Raw genomic sequence first — 22,338 nt, 5'->3', positions numbered from 1 at the left:
TTCTTAGAAAAATCCTAATCCATTTGGTTTTGAACATATTCGAGAAATCTAGGGCACAAGTTAACCCTTTCTTTTCTACAATTTTATATTCTTCCCTTAACATACCATTCTCACAAAGTCTATCATATGCTTTCCTGATCTCTATATCTCCAATACTTCTAATCTTCCATTTGTAACATTTTATGACATCTTGCAGCATTAAAACTTTCAGTGGTATCATGGATAATGCACTAGAGGGGTCTTATTTGTATTTAATATTAGGTATGGCCTTGAATATTAGTTGTTTAACCTCATTACTAACTAGTTGAACATTCTAAACCTCCTTTCCCTCAAAATTCTCTAAACTAAATGCCATTATGCAAAACTAGGGTTTACAAAAATAGAAATAGTGTAACTTGGAACTTGCTAAATACCTTGCAAGATTTAACAAAATGGTGTTGAATCACTACTCAAATCTTCTGCAATTGTTTTAGATGAATTTTATGATTACCTCTTGCCCTCCTTTCTCTTTTTCAATTTTTAAATGATATAAAATGAGCTGAAAATTGATCAAATATCTTTTTAAAATATTGCAATAAATGCTGAGTGCTTCCACAACTTTAAGCCCAAAATCAACCAATTTCAGGCTCACTCAACATCCATTAGCATTTTATTCATTTTGAAACCATTATGTTATCGGTATCCTCTATTATTTCACTTGGTACTCATAGGAAACTTTTCATGCTCGACAATAACATGAAAAACTTAAAGATTTTTCTTTGATTCATAATAACATCTTGCATCTTTATTCATGCTTATGTACATTTTTTAGTACTAAATTCTTTTGAAACTAATGTATGATATAAGTTATGAATATTAGTCCCTCATACCTCTTGATTGCTTAGCTTAATGAGGTGTGATCACCTGACCCATCGGGTGAAGTGATTTCTTCTCCATTTGATGTGTTGTAATCACCCTTTTTCTTCCATGTCTTGTTCATTTCATTTTTAACATTTTCAACATCTACCTTTCCTTTTCCTTTATCAAACTCACAACTTGGTGCCTTTGAATTTGTTGGATGATATTAATTGATGTGACCAATCTTTAAACAACTCAAACATGTGGTTTGACTCAACCACTTTTTGTAGTCACCTCTGAAATGTGTTCTTATACAATTTTTAGGAACATGTTGATATTCTTGACAATAATGATAGCTATATCTTGTATTATTATCCCAATTATAAGAGTTACCATTTTCCCTTACTTTTGGTTGCTTGTTTGATGACCACATGGGTTTGAATTTGCACTCAAAAGCTCTATGTCCATACTTCTAATAGTTGTAACAATATCCTTCAAATCTTTGTGTGTGAATTGTCATAGTTGTTCATTCATGTGCCTAATGGCCTTGTTTGTTGTACTTATGGTAGTGAACCATGCTTTTATGCTTAACATTCTAATTTTCAATTATACTTCTACACACATTAGCAGTATGTCATTTGTTACCATAATTATGACAAGTACTTTTAGAGTTCTTACCTCCTTTCTTTAGCACTTTTGGATGCTTCTTCTTCTTTAGTACTTGTGTGTCCTAGTCCAAATGTACATTATTGGATCTTGGGGATCTCAATAATTACTCAAAGTATTTGATGGCTTCATTAGGTTTATTGAAACTTTCAAAAAATTCCTTTTCCCTTTTTAGGTCACTCTTCAATTGCTCATTCTACATTTTTAATGTTTTTATCTCAATGTCCTTGAGATTCAATTCATAGTTGGCATTCATCATTTGACTCAAAGTATCCAATTGCATGTTGGAAAGTTTGGTTAGCTTTGTTGATTTCTGTTCCAATTTGTTGATGAAACTTCTTTTGTCATCTTCAATCATGGCTTTATCTTCCATAGCTTTCTTCTTCTATTTAGTTACGTCATAGAGTAGTATGGCTTATGATTCTTGCTCCAACTTGAGATTTCCAATTTCTTCAGCTTGGACTCTTTTCTTTTCCATTAGATTTGTAACTTTTACATCAAATTCATTAGAGTCCCCATTAGTAAATAGCTTAGTAGTGTCCATTTCTCTATATTTTGTGTCATTTTCCTCAATAGAAATTTCCTTCCTTCTCTTCAAATATTTCTTTAGTTCTTCTCTTGCTTCATTTAGTTGATGTAGAATGAGTTGTATTTGATTTCCTTGGTTCTCAATGATCTTTCCCAATTTGTAGACTTCCATTTTCAAGATCTTTCCTCAAAGCTGCAAAGCTTCTCTTTTAGAGAACTAAGCTCTGATACCAATTGTAAGAATTACAATAGGAAATGTATACTTCTTGTGTGGGGAGGTGAATTAGTAGTTTAAACTTTGACCCATTTAACATTCACCACACATCCATATCATACATTAAATAAGTAAACTGAAATACCATGCAAAGCATGAATATCTAAAACATGTAAATAAGTAAACATTCACAAATATAAGACACTAGATATGATTTCAATGAAACTCTCTAATGAGAAGGTGAAACTGAGGCAGGGATAAAACCCACAAATCTTCACTACTGTACTAATAAAGTGTATCTAATGGAGGTTACAATGTTTGATCATAAGACATGATCTACCCTATGAAAGGTCCACCTTGTTAAAGGCTTACAAAGACTATTAGGTCTCACCCTACTAGAAGTACTCAACATTGATCCAATAGTTACCACTTGGTTCCTTGATGATAGATCACCTCTAAACTGATGTATTCTCAATCCTTCTTGATCAAATGTCTTTTGGTTATATACTATTTCCTTCCTTTGTTCTCCTTTAACTGATTCTGCAATGTAATCTCAGATCATAACTCAAAAACTACGAATGTTCTATTTTCTACATGCAAACTTCTCTCTTCACTCCTTCATACTCCTTAGAAAGTTTAGGGTTTGTCTTCCTTAAGAAGACTTAGGTGACTTAGGGTTAAGTATGAATCAACAACTATGATTCATCCAGTTTTGATGCTTAAACCCTCTCTTTTTCTGATTAGCTACATGCAATGCATTGGTAATCCAAATTATGATTCATTATTATCTAAAAAATATCATAATTCAATCTTTAAGTTGGCTCAAAAATGGTTTACATAGTTGTTTATGTCATTATAAATAACTATGACAAAACTATTTTACTCGGCATCTGAAGTCTCTGATGCTTGGCATATATTGTTTTCGATATTGTGACTTAGTATTTGCATCAATCAACATGTTCTTCTTCCTCATTTCTTGAATCACTCGACATACACTGTCTGCTTGGCACTTGAGTGACTCAGCACATGAGTGACTCGACACTCACTATGGACTCGACATGTACTATTATATACATGATGTGCTTGGCATGTACTACTTATTTGGCATGAACTAAGTAAATGACTTAAGTGTGTAGACACTCATTAGTCAAAACCAATTTGAGATTAACATTAATTCAAGGGAGATCATATTTGAGCATTTCCATGCATGGATTCAAAGAGAAGTTTGAAGAATTTTCTAGAAGAGAAACAAGGAAATTAAAAGATGGAAGGAGTCAATGAATTTTAGCATACCCAAAGAACTGTAGTGATGTTTAAATGAAAAAATATCCAAACTACCTATTTAAGGAGGCAGAAAGGTGACCTAATCAAGGTGAACAAGTAGAATTTTTGTTAATACTATTGATTGGTGAACTTAACTAGAGACAAAGTAGAGTTATGAAGAGGTAAAGTGTGATCTCTCTAAGGAGTGCCAAGCATATCAAATAAAAAGATGATAATGGAGGTTACTCAGTGGATCAACATATAAGCTACATTGTGATCTATATTTACAAAGTGAGTTGTATTTATTAAATCAACATGCTATTACTTTCTAACCATTGTATAAGTTTGAAATACTTTAATCAAAGCTGACCTATAATTTATATGTAAACAATATAATCAAGGTGACATACTAATAGGATTTTCTAGAGACTTGTAACAAGGCCAATCCTAATTGGGTGATTAAATATTTTAATAAGGTCACATTTACCAGTGCAATTTGTAACCTTTAATAAGATTGGCTCCTAACATAAATCACTTCTAAAGAGTGAAAATTGGTAACATATTAATAGTTCTTTTTCTCAAATTGGATTTCCATATAAAATTTTGATTTCATACTTGTGTGGATATTATCTAAGATGTTTTACTATTAATGTTTTAAATTTTTCAAGTTTGTTACTATTTGGATAGGGGACTGCAAGTTTTATGTTGTTGATTATTTGTTGTAAAGATGGAGTTAAGAAATGTTGATATCTAAAGTATTTGAAGTGATTAAAAGTTGAATTGGTACATTGGGACCTAAGGATAACATGTCCACCCCACTCTTAGTTATTTTATATCATTCTAAAAATTAGTATCAGATAAATGATGATTATACAAATTTTTTTTGAACATACTTGAAGTTAAAGATCAAGATGTACAAAAAGGAATTACCAAGGCTAAAAAAGAACTTCCCTACATGGTAGAATTTGATGAAGTTGTATCTAGTAGGAATTGGAAAAGGATCAATACACTATATTGAACATTCTTATGTAGAGATACCATGACCTCTGACAACTTAGCAAATGAAAGAGAAGAAAGAACACAACCAGGAAATGTTGGAGATTACATCAACCCTAATCTATACCAAGTATGATGACATAAATGAGTGTACTATTAGTTTGTGGTGACTAATTAGGGAAGTACTTTTATAAAAGGGCTTAGAGTTAGGGATTGTTTCATTTTAGGTGATGCAAAAATTGGTTCTTGTGGCGGTATTGAGTTGTAAGGGATTACAAATTGTAATTAGGTTGTAATCACTGGATGATAATAATATAAGACTCACTATTTGGTGGATGTTGCCTAGGGATTGGTTGAACCATGTTAAATCTTGGTGTCTTGTGTTCTTTTCTATGTGATCTATTATTTTTTGATAATGTTTATCTTTACATGTAATTTTTATTTCTATTTGTGGTTTAATCCTACAAGTGGTATCAGAGTGAGGTTGTTTTCTAGTTATCCTCTATAGGAAAGTCTCATGGTTGAGTGGGAGTGATGGCAGATGAGGGTAAGCTGAGGGTTGATAGGTTTAATGGGTAGAACTTTTAGTTATGGAAGATGCAAATGGAAGACTATCTTTATCAGAAGGATTTATGGAAGTCATTGGAAGGCAAAACCAAGAATTATGGATCTATGTCAAATGATAACTGGGATCTTTTGGATAGAAAAGAACTTGGAAGCATTCGATTATGCTTGGCACCATCAGTGGCATTTAATATTACAAAAGCAAAGACAAAAAAAGAGTTGATGCAAACCCTAGCAAAATTGTATGAAAAACCCTCCTCTTCAAACAACATATTTCTCATGAAGTGTTGATTTAATATGAAAATGGTAGAAGGTGGATCTATTGTAGATCATTCAAATGAGTTTAATACTATTACTTGTTAGTTATCTTCTGTGGGTATCAATTTTGATGAAAAAATTAGGGCTCTCTTGATTTTGTGTTCTTTGCCTACAAGCTGGAATGACTTGGTAATGACTATGAGTAATTTTGTTCTTGGATCTAGTACCCTAAAATATGATGATGTGATTGGTGTTATTTTGAGTGAGGAAACTCATAGGAAATCCTTATGCAGATCTACATCTGGAAGTGCTTTGAATGCACAAAGTTGAGGCAAAATGACTAAGAGAGTAAGTAATTTTGGAAATCATGGGAAATCAAGAGGAAAGTCAAAGGGGAGGAGATCTTGATTGATAGGACTAAATGACTACTAATACTATGGGAAACCAAGGCATAAAAAGAAAGATTGTTGGACTCGAAAGAAAAATGAACGAGATAAACCAGATGGAGACAAGGAGGAAAATGTGGTAAGTAACAAATATGAAGAGGATGCTTTGCTTCTACCTTTAGAAAGTGCTGATGATTTATGGGTTTTAGATTCTTGTGCTTCATTTCATGCTAAACCTCATAGAGTTTACTTCATTGATTATGTCCAAGGGGATTTTGGGCTTGTTTATTTGGGGTATAATGAACCCTATCAATTTTTTGAAAAGGGAAAATTTAAGACAAAGTTGCAAAATGGGAATCATTGGCTAGTACATGAGGTAAGACATGTTCCAAGGTTGAGTAGGAATTTAATTTCAGTAGGGCAACTTGGTGATTAGGGTTGTGTAGTTACTTTTAATGATAAAAATTGGAAAGTTTCAAAATATTCCCTTGTAGTAGCAAAAGGTGTAAAAGTAAGTACCTTATATCTTTGTACAGGTCATATTGTTCATTCTAGTTTAATTTTTTTAGAGAAAAATGAATGTTCAGGAACAATTGCTATAGTTGAGTACGAAGAACAAATAGCTGCTATAAATTCTGATATAGTGCAGTGGCAAAATAGACTTAGGCACATGAGTGAGAATGGTATGAAAGTACTTCATTCAAAGAAAGTTCTACTAGGTTTGAAATGTTTTAATATGGATTTTTGTGAAAGTTGTGTGTATGGACAAAAAATAGAGTGAGTTTTGTGAAGACTGGGAAAGAAAATAAAAGAAAAAAATATTAGCTTGTGCATACAGATGTATGGGGACCAGCTCAAGTATCTTCCCTTGGTGGCTCTAATTATTATGTTATATTTATTGATCACAAAACTAGAAAAGTATGGATTTATTTCCTTAGACAAAAATTTGATGTATTTCAAACCTTGAAGAAATGGAAATGCTTAGTTGAAAATGAGAATGGTAAAATGTTAAAATGTTTCAAATATGATAATGGTGGTGAGTATTGCACTCATGAATTTGAAGATTATTTCTCCACTAATGGTATTCATAGAAAAAAAACTATTCCAAGGACTCCACAAGAAAATGGAGTAGTTGAACACATGAACATGACTATAATGGAGCGTGCAAGGAGCATGAGGTTGCATGTTGGCTTGCCCTTACACATGTATGTGGAGGCTATCAATACTACTATATATTTGATTAATAGAGGTCCCTCTACTCCTTTAGGCTGTGGTATTCTAGAGGAAGCATGGATTGGTAAGAAGGTGAGTTATTCTTTTCTCAAAACTTTTAGTTGTGAAGCATTTATTCATATAGATTCTAAAAATAGAACCAAGCTAGAAGCTAGGTCAAAGAAATGTGTATTTGTTGGATATGGCATTAATAATTTTGGTTATGGGCTTTGGAATTTTGAAAATCATAAAATTGTAAGAAACAAGGATGTCATATTCAATGAGAAAGTGTTGTACAAAATCTATTGCAGAAAAATTAGAAGAAAGAAGATGATTATGTAGTGCTGGATGATACTCCAAAAGATGATGTTCCAACAATTCCTCAAAATGTGCAACAACCAAAAAAACAAATATGACATACACTAGTGAATCTTAGATGGTCAATAAGGCAAACTAGATTTCTAGAAAGATTTTCTCCCTCTTTAAATTCTATTTTATTAATAAATGTTGGTGAACCTGAATGCAGTGATGAAGTTGTGTAGGTGGATACTAAGATTTAGTGGGAGGCTACAATGAAAGATGAAATGAACTCTTTGCTGAAAAATAAGACTTGAGATTTATGCAAGTTGCCTACAAGTAAAAGGGATTTATAGAATAAATAGGTTTATAGGTTAAAAGAAGAGGATGGAGGTAAGAAAATATTTAAAGCTAGGTTGGTTGTAAAAGGATTTGTATAGAAACAAGGCATTGATTTTGATGAGATATTCTCTCCTATTGTTAAAATGACTTCTATCTATACTATTTTAAGTATTGTGGCTACTAAATATTTTCACTTGGATCAGCTTGATGTTAAAACAACTTTCCTTCATGGTGATTTGGATGAAGAGATATATATGGCTCAGCCATAGAGATTTGAGGTCAAAGGTAAGGAGAACTTAGTGTGTAGATTGAAGAAAAGTTTATATGGCTTGAAGCAAGCACCTCAACAATGGTATCTAAAATTTGGCAATTTTATGTATGAGCATGGATATAGTAGATTTCATTCAAATCATTGTGTTTATTTTAAGAGGTTGGATGATGACAACAACATTATTTTTTGTTTATATGTTGATGATATGCTTGTAGCTGGGTCTAACATGGATCACATTAAGGGGAGATAGTTAGCACATGCATTTGCTATGAAAGATTTGGGGGTAGAAAAAAATCCTTGGTATGAAGATTTGTCTAGAGATAGGAAGAAAAAAAAATTGATGCTATCTCAAGCTGATTATGTTGAGAAGGTGTTGCAACATTTTTCTATGGAGAATGCTAAAGCTATCAGCACACCTTTACCTAGTCATTTGAAGCTAACTAAAACGATGTGTCCCAAGAAACAAGAAGAGGATGATAAGATGTCAAAGGTACCCTATGATTTAGCTATAGGAAGCTTGATGTATGCTACAATATGTACAAGGCGAGATATTGCACATGCAATGGTAGTTGTTAGCAGGTATATGAGTTATCTAGGAATTGAGCATTGGAATGTAGTCAAATGGATTCTAAGATATTTTAGAGGAACATCTAATAAGTGTTTACACTTTGGGGGCTCTAATACTAATTTATAGGGCTATGTTGACTTAGATTTGGTAGGGGATATTGATACCAGGCAGAGTACTACAAGTTATGTATTTGCTATTGGCAAGACAGTTGTGAGCTAGGTTTCTAGGTTACAAAAGGTTAATTCTTAATCCACTATAGAAGAAAAGTATGTTGCTACTACCAAGGCATCCAAGGAGATGATATGGCTTCAATTATTCTTGAAATAATTGGGACACCTCAGAGGGATAATTATTTGTTTACAGATAGCTAGAGTTCCATATATCTTGCCAAAAATTTTGCTCTACATTCAAAGACAAAATACATTCAATTGTGGTACCATTTCATTCAGTTAGTTTTGGATGATGGATAGTTAAAGCTGGACAAGATACATACATATGATAATCTAGTAGATATGTTTACAAAGATAGTAAAAAGGGAGAAGCTAAACTCCTCTTCAGCTTCAGTTGGTCTTCTAGACTGAACATGGACAAATGAACAATAGAGTCCAGGGTGGTTTGATCCAATGGGAGCCCCATGTGGTAGCGGTATTGCTATAGGATTAGTCTCCAAGTGGGAGATTGTTGTCTAGTGTGGAGTCTAATTAGTGCCCAAGTGGGAGGTTTTTAGTTTGTGGTGAATGATTAGGGAAGTACTGTACATACTTCATAAATTATTTCAGGTTTGGGGCATCATCCCAATTTTTTTTTGGGTTGTGGCCGATGTTGTGGCTGACATATGGCTAACATGTTGTAGCCATAAAGTGGCATAAAATACTTGTATAAAAGGGCTTAGGGTTAGGGATTGTTTCATTATTGGTGATGCAAAAATTGGTTTTTGCGGTGGTATTGAGCTGTAAGGGATTACATATTGTAATCAAGTTGTAATCACTAGATCATAATAATACTAGACTTGTTGTTTCATGGATGTAGCCCAAGGATTTGGTGAAAAATGTTAAATCTTGGTGTCTTGTGTTCTTTTTTGTGTGATATATTATTTTTTGAAATTGTTTATATTTACATGTAAGTGTTATTTTGTTTTGTGGTTTAATCCTAACATGCACTAATGTAAAGAAGATATTGCATGCACTACAAACTATTTATGGAGGAGACACCAAAGTTTTAAGAGAAAAGGCAAAAATTTTGAGAGGCAATTTTGATGAGATGAGAATGATAGAAGGTGAAACCATTTCTCAATACTATGGATGATTCAAAGAGGTGGTAAATGCTATAAGAGGATAAAATGGAAAGATTGATGATGAAACTATGATCAACAAGGAACTAAGAACCTTACTTCTAATTTGTCCTATTAGAGTTTCTACTTAACAAGAATTGAGATGTACTCTTGGTAACAATTTGACTTTCAAAGGATTAGTTGGTAGGCTCATGACTTTTTAATTTTCAAACTTTGGTAGTTTTACTCCTACTACTATTGAAACAACTTTAAAGTCTTAACTAATTCTTAATAAGAAAGGAAAAGAAAGTGTGTGAATGGTGATAGTGATACCTTAGATGATAAACTTAATGAGATTGAAGCATTAATAGATAGAAGACTTCTAAGAGGAAAAGGAAAATTCAAAGGTAAACTTCCTATAATATGTTTTTCATGTAACAAGGTTGGTCATATCTTTGAAAGATGTCCTACAAAAGAAGACAAGGATGAAAAAAGGGAAATAAAATATAAAGGAAAAAGAGATGACAAAGAAAATAGAAGAAATAAGGACTACAAAGACAAAGGTAAGAAATATTGTTATATTGTTAAAGAAGAAACTAACAATGAGTTTGATAGAAATTATAAAGAAGTTGTCTATGTTGCTATGAAAGAAGATTTTGATGAAGATGAGAAAACTGCATTAGTTTTTATTTGTTAATAGTTTTTCTTCCATAAATTTCTTTATACCTTGACTCTTAACATGCTCAATGTGGTGGAAGATTAAGCTAAAACTAGTAGAATGGGTCAATATAGGTATTCTATAAAGGACCCCTGAGCTGAAAGGTACAACTCTCTTGTATGCAAAGATTTTCAATGAATAATCTTTTTAGTGGATCACAAAATTTATAGATATGCTCTTAACTAGGGACAAGAAGAGGGTATGACTATATGACCCAAACTTTCAAGGGACCCAAGAAAATTTATGATTATAAATCACAACCTTCACGGCCATGAATTTATGTGAGTCACTTTGAATTACTTTGATATCCTAATCATACAATCTAATCTAACTACTAAATACAGGATGCAACTATGAAAGCTTAAATACTAATGCATATTGCATGAGAAAAGAGCATGTTATTAACTAAACAACATACATATTTCCCAAATTGTTGAGATTTCACAACAATAGACTTCTTCTAACTCAATAACCCACATCAATCATATCCCACAACTTCTTGCATAGCAATGAAAATGCACATATAACTAACTTGTATAGGACTAAGAAAATGGAATAATTCTAAAAATGATAGTGAAATTACTATAGGGAAAGAAATAACAAAAAGTTTATTCTCAATCCAAAATTTTTCATTAACAACATAATTTGTTCCAAAGAACTATATAGAGCTAAAATATATCAATGTGAACAACAAGATTAAAATGTAGACATAGATTCTCACACAATAGTCAAATCTATAGGGGTTTGTCCATACCCAATTTTTTTTGATCTTATTCACTTCTTCAAGAGTTACATTTATAGGCCCTAAAATTTTGGCCAATTATATTTCATGATTACAATGCCAAGAATATCTGGTAGATGTATCTAAAAATAAGATTGATTAGTCAATCATCCATTTACAAAACATACCTACGAGGAGAATGCCATATGTGGCTACAAAATCATAAAGAGAGAGAGAGTAAACAATAGAAACACTTCTCATAAATTGTAGTAGATTCATTCAAGGGAGAATCTAATGCCTCCAACATTGTAAGAATTTGTTATAGCTCTGATACCATGTAAGAATTTACCTAAGACAATAATTCAACACCAATATTAAGAAGCTCAATAGATAGCACAAGAGAGACTGATGATGATCAAATGAGAATCTCAATAATGATCAAAGTGATAATTTTTATTAGATGGTTGGATATTGGATGAATACACACTAGAAGTTCCTTGTATATAAAGGCAACTAGAATGACTAGGAGTCGGCAAAGAGATAAGGATTAGAAATTAGTACATATCCACCAAAGGTAGATTATCCTCCATTGGGAATAGGAGTTTGTGCAATGATGAGAAGATAAGTTTACATAGTTGTATCTCATAAAGATATGTTGTAGACACCATGTGCTAAAATAGAGTTTCTAACTCTTGTGTTGTCAATATGACAACTCATATGAGTATGCATACTCCTAGGTGTCTAACTTAATAAATAATAAAATAATGCATTTATGCTAAGTAAACTTAAGTAAAGTGTAAATAATAATTAATTATTTACACTAACACCCCTCTTTAAGTGCAACTTAGGGAAATAAACTTAAACTCGCAAAACTAAATTCAAGATACAATGTGGGTCCAGGCTACTAGGCCATGTTAGGTACCCATGTACAAATACAATGCTCTATATACAATGCTATGCAATGCAATCTCTCTAAAAATAGAGAAAGAGGGAAAACATCATGGGAAAAACCTCCTCCAAAAAGAGGGATGAATAAATACAAGATGCATGCAAGGATGGAGCAATCAAGACCCACCTAGTATGACATACATCATGCATGTACAAGCATATATCCCCCATAAGAAAAAATGCATGATGGTATCCCCCCATATTGAATAATATCCTGCAAGGGTGTCATGAAGAAAAAAAAGTATCCAATGCCTACAAATGACATTTCTCCCTTTAGGAAGAAGATGCACCAAGTATAGGTACAAGTATACTTCCCATTGTGGATAGGAAGATGGATGAGAAATCCATATGTAGTATGCTATGGATGCTACCTCTGAAGTCTGCTCATATGTTCACAAGTCCTTGATGAATGTAGATGCCACAAGACAATCTGGTGGATGCCCAAATGAAGGTTGAAAGCAAGGTAACATGTCCATGTATGAAAGTGAATCAAACTCCAAAGACAAGGAATCATCCTTATAGGAGGATATGGAAAGAGAAGAAATGTAGCCTCCCCTCAATGATGAATGCACAACCATGAAAGAAGTTCCTTGATGACTGAAGAAGGTGCACTATGAAAATTGAATGATGTTCCTCCTTTTAGGAAGAAGTGGTGCCGTAGGTGTAGTAGAGAATGCTCTCCAACTAGTAGGAAGAATCCTCAAAAGATATGATGTCTAAGGAACCTAGAATACAATCTAAAAAGATTGATATGTCTCCTTTGAAGTAAAAGATTCCTCCTCCAACTACTAAAAAGAAGTGTCCACAATCATGTCAGTCTCAAAAGAAAGATCAAGTGGTTGAGGGTTAGAGGGTTCCCTTGCAACAAGTGAAGAAGAATTCTCCTCAAAAAAGGGAAGATGGATGTCATCAATAATGTCTCCCACATCTTCAATCTAAGACTCCACAAACAACACTATAATGTCTAGAAGGAAGTCATCCCATGAAGTTGAAATAGGAAGACATGGTGTTTCTTACTACACTAAATTAGGAGCATCTATGGCTAGAACTGGATCAGTAGAAGCAACAGTAGCATCAAGAGGTATGATCTCAATTGGAGTTGTAGGTACCACAACTAGAGTGACTAGAGGTAGAATATCCTTTGGTAATGGAGAGACCCATGTATCTCCATATGCTTCCCAAAGACACATCCAAATGTCATGAGGACTACTTGCCTTACTAAGAGGAGAAAAATATTCCTTACTCATACTGTTACACATAAAGTGAAGAAGAAGAAGAGAAAGATGTCCCCAATTAATATTAGGTGGAAATATCTTTGAATATAAATAAGGAAACACTTCCTTATGTTCTCTTAGATGATAAATCACCAATTTCTAATAGTTCCTTTATGTCAATTTGAAACTCAAACCAAGGGGACACTTTTGATATGACTCCATGAGATCAAATAATGTATGCACCCCCAAAATGAAAAAAATAAAATCATAGAAACCCCCCCTTAATACATGATTTAGCACTTTATATTTAGTGTGATTACAATGGCCACTTTCCAATTCATGGTGTAAGTGGACTTCTAATTTTTATAGTTACAACAACAAATATGAAACTATATCAGACTCAAAAAGGTAAGACACAAGACCTCTCAAGGATCTAATTAACTACAAGTGCCAATAGGCTAAACTGAGACCAAAATTTGAAAGTACTATGTATACTCAAAATTACTCCAAACTAATACCAGATTTTGAAAGTAGACAAAAAATCATGCACTCTCAAAAAAAATAGCACCTGAATATGTGTCCAGATGAGCCCAAACTAGGCCTTTGAAGTTGCAAAAATTGGGATTTGCAATTTGCAAAAAGATTCATGAATAGTGGTCTCAAACATCTTGCACCAATGTGTAGATCACAAAATTCTACCCCAAAACAAAAAAACATTGCTTGAAAAAAGGAGTATGTATGAGGGAGATATTGCTATTTGAAAATCACCTCTGCAATTATTTTTCCTAAATCACCACCATCCAACCTCCAAAAATCAAATGACTCTAGATTTCACCTCAGATGTCTAATTTTGATGGAAAAAAAGTTGATTTGAATGTTTTTTGACAATATAAATGTGATACCAAAATCTGATTTGCACCAACAAGATCCAATCTTGACTTATTAAAAAATAGAAAACTCTCCAATGGCTATGCAATGAAGCTCCTCTAGCTATGATACCATGTAAGAATTTGCCTAAGGCAATAATTCAACACCAAAATCAAGAAGCTCAATAGATAACACAAGAGAGACTAATGATGATCAAATGAGAATCTCAATAATGATAAAAATGATAATTGCTATATGATGATTGGATATTGGATGAATAGACACTAGAAGTGCCTTGTATATAAAGGCAACTAGAATGAGTAGGAGTCAACAAAGAGATAATGATTAAAACTTAGCACATGTCCAAAAAAGGTGGATTATCCTCCATTGACCATAGGAGTTTGTGTGATGATGAGAGGATAAGTTTACATAGGTGTATCTCATAAGGATATGTTGTAGATACCATGTGCTCTAATAAGTTGCTAACTCCTGTGTTGTAGAAACCATGTGCTAAAATAGAGTTGCTAACTCTTGTGTTGTCAACATGACAACTCATATTAGTACACACACTCCTAGGTGTCTAACCTAATAAATAATAAAATAATACATTTATCCTAAGTAAACTTAAGTAAAGTGTAAATAATAATTAATTATTTACACTAACAAACATCACATAAATTCTTCTTTGGAGTTACAGCTTTGTGTGCCTTTATAGAATTAGTTACATTTTTTATGTCCTTGACACTTTGGATAAGGATGGTGTTAGCTCTGACAACAAACTGACCATGCATTTTTGTCAATTTTTCAACTCTGGAGACCTTTCAATGGAGTTTCTCTGATGTATGCTTGAGGATGAAATCAACTGCTATGAGCTCTAGAATATTCACCACTTGGAAGTTTGTTGGGTTAGTAGTTTCTTCAATGAATGCTAGAAACTTATTCTTCATCCACTCAATGTCTACTAGCTAGTTATTATTAGTGGAATATGTTTAGTATGTAGAATGTTCAGATATCTAAATATTTTGTTTATAACACTTTTTATTGAATCATAGACAACCATTAATTCTTCTTCTAATTTCACTAAGTTTTCAATTTAAATTCTATAGATTTCTTCTGATGAAGCAATGGTCCTTGATCTAATTTAAGGATTCTATGTGTCATAGTAACATAATTCTTCATATTAATGACCTCTTGTAATAGGGCTAATTTTTCTATTAAGCTTGTAGATTCACTCCTTATTGAGGTATGGTGACTTACAACTACCTCTTTCAATTTATCTATGTCTAAGAATAGATTTCCAAGGTTCACTATGAGAGGGGGACCTTGGGACTTAAATTCTTCTATCTAGGCATGACCAAGTTGAGAAAATTACCTCTCCTATTGTAGCTTAGTCAATAGATTTTTTTTCTCCTCTACACTTGGGTCAAAATTACTAACACATGCATCATAAGGTACTTCTCTAATGTAGTTTATTAATTCTTTGTTTGAGGCCTTTAATACTTCTTTCTCTATCCTTAACTCCTCTAACTTGTCTTCAATCTTCACATTTGTTGATTTATAGATGTTGAGCATAGAATCATGTACATGAATACCCATATCAATAGTTCTAATTTGGAAATCATTTGGAGTTAACTCATGAAACCTACCATCCTTTTGAGGTTCTACAATCTCTATAAGCATGTGTTGATTGGTTACATCAGATGACAATGCTACTAAGGTCTTCTCATTATTTACCTTCTCTAACATTGGCTAGGGATGATTTTCTTGTACAATTAGATCCTTAGATAGAGCCCTTTCTTTATGTAATGAAATAACTTGCACAATAGAAGAAATAATATGAATTATTATATAAATACTTGATAATAACTCAAAATAATAGGCCACTTTGAGGGGGAAACCTCCAAATATCTCCAATGAGAACACACTTCACAATATGATGTTGAAATAAGACTCACAATCTCCTATATATACCTAATTATGCTTAGGTTGAATAGACACAACCCTACATAAAACCTAGGCTGACCTATCTACCTAAATAATAATATAATAATGATAAAATGATTTAATTAAGGATTGAGTAGCCACAAGTTGAGTATTCATAACCCTATATACACTAATATTAAGGGTGTAGCACACCCGCTCTCTTGAAAGAAGCATTGTACTTAATGCTAACCAAGTGTGGATTCTTTTAAATAAACTCTTCATCCTCCCATGTGGCCTCTTCAACTAGTAAGTTCTTCCATTAGATAAGATATTGAGTTAGGGTTATGTTCCTTAGCTACTTTGTGCATCTTTGAAGAATGCACTATGGTTCTAAAATTATTCTTCCTTCTTCATCAATTTTTGGTAGTACTATTTGAGTAGGAATTTTCTACTCAATAACCTTCTTCAAACAATAAACATGAAAAACTAGATGTATTTTTTTTATTGATGGCAACTCAAGCTTCTAGGAAACACTAAAAATCTTTTTCATGATTTGGTATGGTGCATAATATCTTGTAGAAAACTTATTATTCTTTTTTTGTTGTTTCACTAAGATTTTTTTATAAGGCTACAATATCAAGAAGACCCAAACCCCAACTTCAAAATTTCTTTCACAATGATGTTGGTCCACTTGTTGTTTCATTTGATTTTGTGCCATAGCTAAATTCTCCTTGAGTCCTAAAAGTACCTATTGTTGATAAAGAAAGTGGTCCTCTACTTCTTGAACTCTTGGTGACACCTTTAATGATGATGTGATGGAAGGAGGATGATATCCATAAAGTGCCTAAAATGGAGACATTTTTGATGAGCTACAAAAAGATGTATTGTGCCACCATTCTCCAAGAGGTAGCCAATCTTCCCATTGAGATTATTTTTTGAATTGAAATAACTTAGATATCATTCCAAACATTTGTTAATAACCTCAGTTTGTCCATCTGATTGAGGATAGTATGAAGAACTATGAGCTAATTGAGTACCCAAACAAGAGAATAAATCATTCCAAAAGTGACTAGTAAAGATAGGATCATGATCATTAATAATAACCTTTGGTGTACCATGTAGTTTTTTGATATTCTCTATGATAACTTTTGCCACTATACTTGTTGTAAAAGGATGTGATAATGCAATAAAATGTTTATATTTAGTGAGGTGATAAAATACTACCATGATGACATTATGACCTTTAGATTTCGGAAGTCCTATTATGAAGTCCAAGGATACCTCTTCTGAACATTGGCTAGGAATAGATAAATGTTGCAAGATGTTTGGTGTCTTAGTTGTTCCCCCTTTATTTCTTTGACAAACATTCAAGCACAAATTTTTGAACATCACCTTTTAGCCCTTCCCAAAAAAATCTTGCTTAACTTGATCATATGTCTTCAAAAATCTTGAATGACCACCAATTGGGGACTCATGTAGTTTTTTGATAATCTTGTGTTTAAGAGTGGAATTCTTGTAGAGATACAAGCACTCTTTATACCAAAGAATATCGCCCTTTAAAAAAAATTTATTTGAACTACTAGGGTCACTTTTTATTTGTTGGATGAGATTAATTATTGCAACATTATTTTGCCACTCTTCTTTGGCTTCTACCACCTAGTTTTCTTGTAATATTGAAAAGGCACACAATAAGGCTTCATCTTTTTCATCCTTCCTAGAAAGTGCATCAGCCACAATATTTTCCTTCCCTTTCTTATATACAATTTCAAATTCATATCCCAACATCTTAGTGACCCATTTTTATTTCTCTTCCAATGGTAGTCTTTTTTCCAAAAATTATTTTAGGCTATCATGATCAAAGCCTCCATTTTTTAACTATAGGAAGAATTTCTAGCATTTCCTTCTCATAAATAGGTTTGAGTTGATTTTTACCTTCTAATTGAGGACTCTCAAAATAAATTGGTCGAACTTCTTGTGTGAAAAGTGCTCCTATCCCATTTCCAGAATCATCACATTCCACAATGAATTCCTTGGTGAAGTCTCGAGTGACAATCACTGGAGTTGTACACATAGCCTTCTTCAATTGCTCAAAAGATACATTAGCAAATTCATTCCAACGAAAAGAATCCTTCTTCAATAGAGTGTTAAGGGGTGTTTCTATATGACCATAATTCTTCATAAATATTCTATAGTATCGTATCAATCCCAAGAAACCCTTAAGCTTCTCAATAGTTTTTTGAATAAGCCATTCCATGATAGACTTAATTTTGTTAGGTTCCACCTTTAATCCTTCATGTGAAACTATGTGTCCCAAATAATCCACCTCCTTAAGACCAAAATCACACTTGGATGGCTTAGCATAGAGTTGATGATCTTTGAGTAATTTTAATTCTTGAACTACATGTTGCAAATGTTCTTCCCAAGTCTTGCTATAAATTAATATATCATTGAAAAAAATTAACACAAACTTTCTCAAGAACTTCTTAAAAATGGAATTCATCAAACTTTAGAAAGTAGATGGTGCATTGGTAAGATCGAATGCCATAACCAAAAATTCATGATGACCCTCATGATTTTGAAATGTTTTCTTACAAATATCTTCGCACTTAATCTAAATTTTGTGATAACCTGATCTAAGATTTAATGTGGTAAAATACATAGCTCCATTTAATTCATCTAGAAGATCATTGATGATTGGAATAGGAAACTTATCTTTAATGGGGTACTCATTGAGCACTCTATATTTTGGACACATGAGCCAAGTTTCATCGTTCTTATGCACCATCACAACAGGTGAGGAGTAAGCACTTTAGCTGTGCCTGATAATTCCTAGCTTTGGCATTTCTTCAACATTTTTTCTATCTCACCTTTTTGTATGTGTGGGTACCTATAAGGCTTGATGTTTGAAGGCTTTCTCCCTGGAACTAGTTGTATGGAATGGTCATGATCCCTCTTAGGAGGAAGTCCTTTAGGCATATCTCCAAGAATCATTGAGTGACAAACATTTATTGCTTGTAAATCTGGATGAGTAAGAGCATTAGATTGAGAGAGTTCTAATGAACATATCTGGGCCAGAAATCCATCCACACCTTTCTTAAGAAGTTTTTTCATTTGATGAGAGCTTACCATCTATGGATATTTTGTGTTCAATCCCCTTAGCTCCACTACCTTTCCTTTCAATTGAAATCACATGAATAGTTCTTGGAACTTCATTTCAATTATTCCCAATGTAGTAAGCCATTGTACTCCCAAAAAAATATTTGTTGCACCCATGTATATCACATACATTGGGGTATCAATTTGATAATCTCCCATGGAAAATTTGACGCTATAAAACTTTCCTAAACTAACTGTGCCCCCTTCTATAATCAAAACCTAAAAAATTGGGGCTAGATATATAAAATAATTTAGAAGAGTTACGAACTTTTTATTGATGAAATTATGAGTACTAGTCGAGTCGATTAACATTGTTACCACTACTTTGAAAGTTTATGGTGCACTGAAACCTAAAAGTGCATAACAAGAAATGATTAGTTGAGAATCATGTGATTCCTCACAAAAATCCTTATCCTCCTTTGATATGGGCTCATCATTTTCTTCCTCACTCGGACCTTCAATATGGAACAATTTCTTTTCACTACATTTATGTCCTTGATTATATTTACTATCACAATTGAAACATAACCCTTTTGCTCTTTTCTCCTCAATTTGTTGTGAAGTCAACCTAGTAGGTTGAGGAAGAGAAGGTGTTGAATATCCTTTTTCTCTTGTCACATTATCCCCTTACTTTCTAGGAATCAAGAACTTCTCCTCTACCCTACGTGCCAATATAAAAGACTCATTTACTAAGTTGGGATAAAACATGCATACCTCATGTTGAATGTGATCCTTGAGACCACCCAAGAATAAATCATTCAAGTTCTCCTCTATAATTGTATCCACTCTTAAGGATAGATTTTGGAATTTTTGAATATAATCCTTAACTGATCCTATTTTTTGAAGCTTAGAAAGTGGGCTAAAGAAGTTTTCTATCACACTATTTCTATATTGTCCTTGGAGTTCTTCTATAAAAATTGACCATGATATAATGAGACCCTTTTTCCTCCTATGAGTACAAAGACAATGATATCATATGAATTGATCTAATTCTAGATATAAGGAAGCCATCATGACCTTGTATTCATATGGGATTTGATGTACTTCAAAAAAATTATCTATTTGATTTATCTATTTTAGAGAATAATTGTCATCAAATTTGTGCATATCTACCTTTGGAAAAAAATTCCTAGATCTCATAGGATTAACAAAATTTGTGTCATTTTTAGTCAACTTGAAGGTTTCACCTTGATTGCTTGACAATTCCTTCCTTGTTTCATTCATCTAGGTGTTTAACATGCTTTGCATATCTAATATATCTCCTCATAGGTCACACATATCCCTCTTAACCTCTTCCTTGAACTTACTTATTTCCTCATTGGGATTACTATCCTCTATTGTTTCCCAATCTTGATTAGAAGATTTCCATGGTGTAGTAGCATTCCTTTTGCCTCTTGGTGGAGGCCTTGCCATGATCAAAACCAATATTTATGAAATAAATCACATAAATGAAATATAAATTCTTTGATTTATTATTATTTTTTTATTGTAACTCACTAGGGCCAAGACACCATTACTAGGAAAAAAAATCAATTTTTAAAAAGAAATTTTCCTCCTTTGAGAGAGAATTTTCCTAATTTTGTATTATCTTACTTATTTTTTCTTCAATTTTTCCATGCTTTGAAATTGAGGCTCCTCTAATATGTATTCAAAAACCAAATACACGTTATATTCCAATTTAGCAGGATGTGAGAGATATGAAGATCTCAATAAATTGTATAGAAACAATAATTCTGCAATAATTTACTCAAATTTACTCCAATTGCTCTAAATTTTGGACTATAGCTTCTTTAGTATGGCCTTCAAAAACCCTTTAAAAATCTTTGAAATTTTTTCTAAAATGTGAAAGTTATGCTCTTCCCATAATCATTCCAATGTTGAGAAAAAATCTTGCCTCTATGGTGCCAAAATCATGCTTTGATACCACTTGTAATGAAATAACTTACACAATAGATGAAATAATATGAAACATTATATAAATACTTGATAATAACTGAGAACAAAAGGCCACTTTGAGGAGGCAACCTCCAAATATCTTAAAAAATAACACATGTCACATTATGATGTTAAACTAAGACTCACTATCTCCTATATATACCTAATTATGCTTAGGTTGAATAGACACAACTCTACATAACACCTAGGATGACCTACCTACCTAAATAATAATATAATAATGATAACATGACTTGATTAAGGATTAAGATAGCCACAAGTTGACTATTCATAATCCTATATACACCAATATTAAGGGCATAACACTTCACATATCTTTTTATTTCTACCAATAGTCTCTTCCAACCAAGATTTAGTTGAAAGGACATTGAATGCAAATTATAGGAATGATGGATCAAAGAGTTTCCTTTCAATAGGGGGTATCACCTTGCTACTGATAGAAAATGGAAGGAAAATTGTCTTAGTAATAGTAAAGTCTATTGTCTTACCTTTCTTAGATGTTCCTTGCTCTTGACCATCCAAAGGATTTCTATCACCATTGAGATTGATGACTAGCACTACGGAGGAAACCATTACTCTTAATGTCTCCTCCTTCTTCTCTTTACCTTTCTCTACATCTTCATCTCCATCTTTTTCATTGTCTAAAAAAGATCCTATTCCACACATTGGAGGGACTTGAATGTTCTTAATAGATTGTACTAGTCCACTTGATGTTGATGTTGTTAAAGTAGTGGAAGTGGCTACTGATGGGGGTTAAGATTCTCAAGATGCTACTCTGCTAGATGAACTTGAGGCTCTAATTCTCTTTTTCCTTTCTCTGGTCCATTCTACCCATTTATATATTATCTTGATGGTACCATCCATCAAGACATTCATTGTATCAATCACAACACCCTTAGACTAAATTGACACAATGGGGCTGCCCTTGATTTGGTCATAGGTAGTGGGTGTAACACCCCACTAGGGAACCCAACAGAAACTAACCTAAAGTTTCACTAAATTTGTTAAACATTTTTTTAAAAGATAACAATTAAACAAAAATAGATAAAAATATAGCGAAAGTATTTACTCACATACAACCATCAAAATAAATTACATCTCTTAAGGGTCCCATAACATTGAATCACATTTAAATTTAATTAGTACTAAATCCATACATAAAA

The sequence above is a fragment of the Cupressus sempervirens genome, chromosome 8 (assembly GCF_028749045.1).
Source record: "Cupressus sempervirens isolate cs-2001-9-10 chromosome 8, ASM2874904v1, whole genome shotgun sequence".
NCBI lineage: Eukaryota > Viridiplantae > Streptophyta > Pinopsida > Cupressales > Cupressaceae > Cupressus > Cupressus sempervirens.
This window is presented reverse-complemented; position numbering follows the sequence as displayed.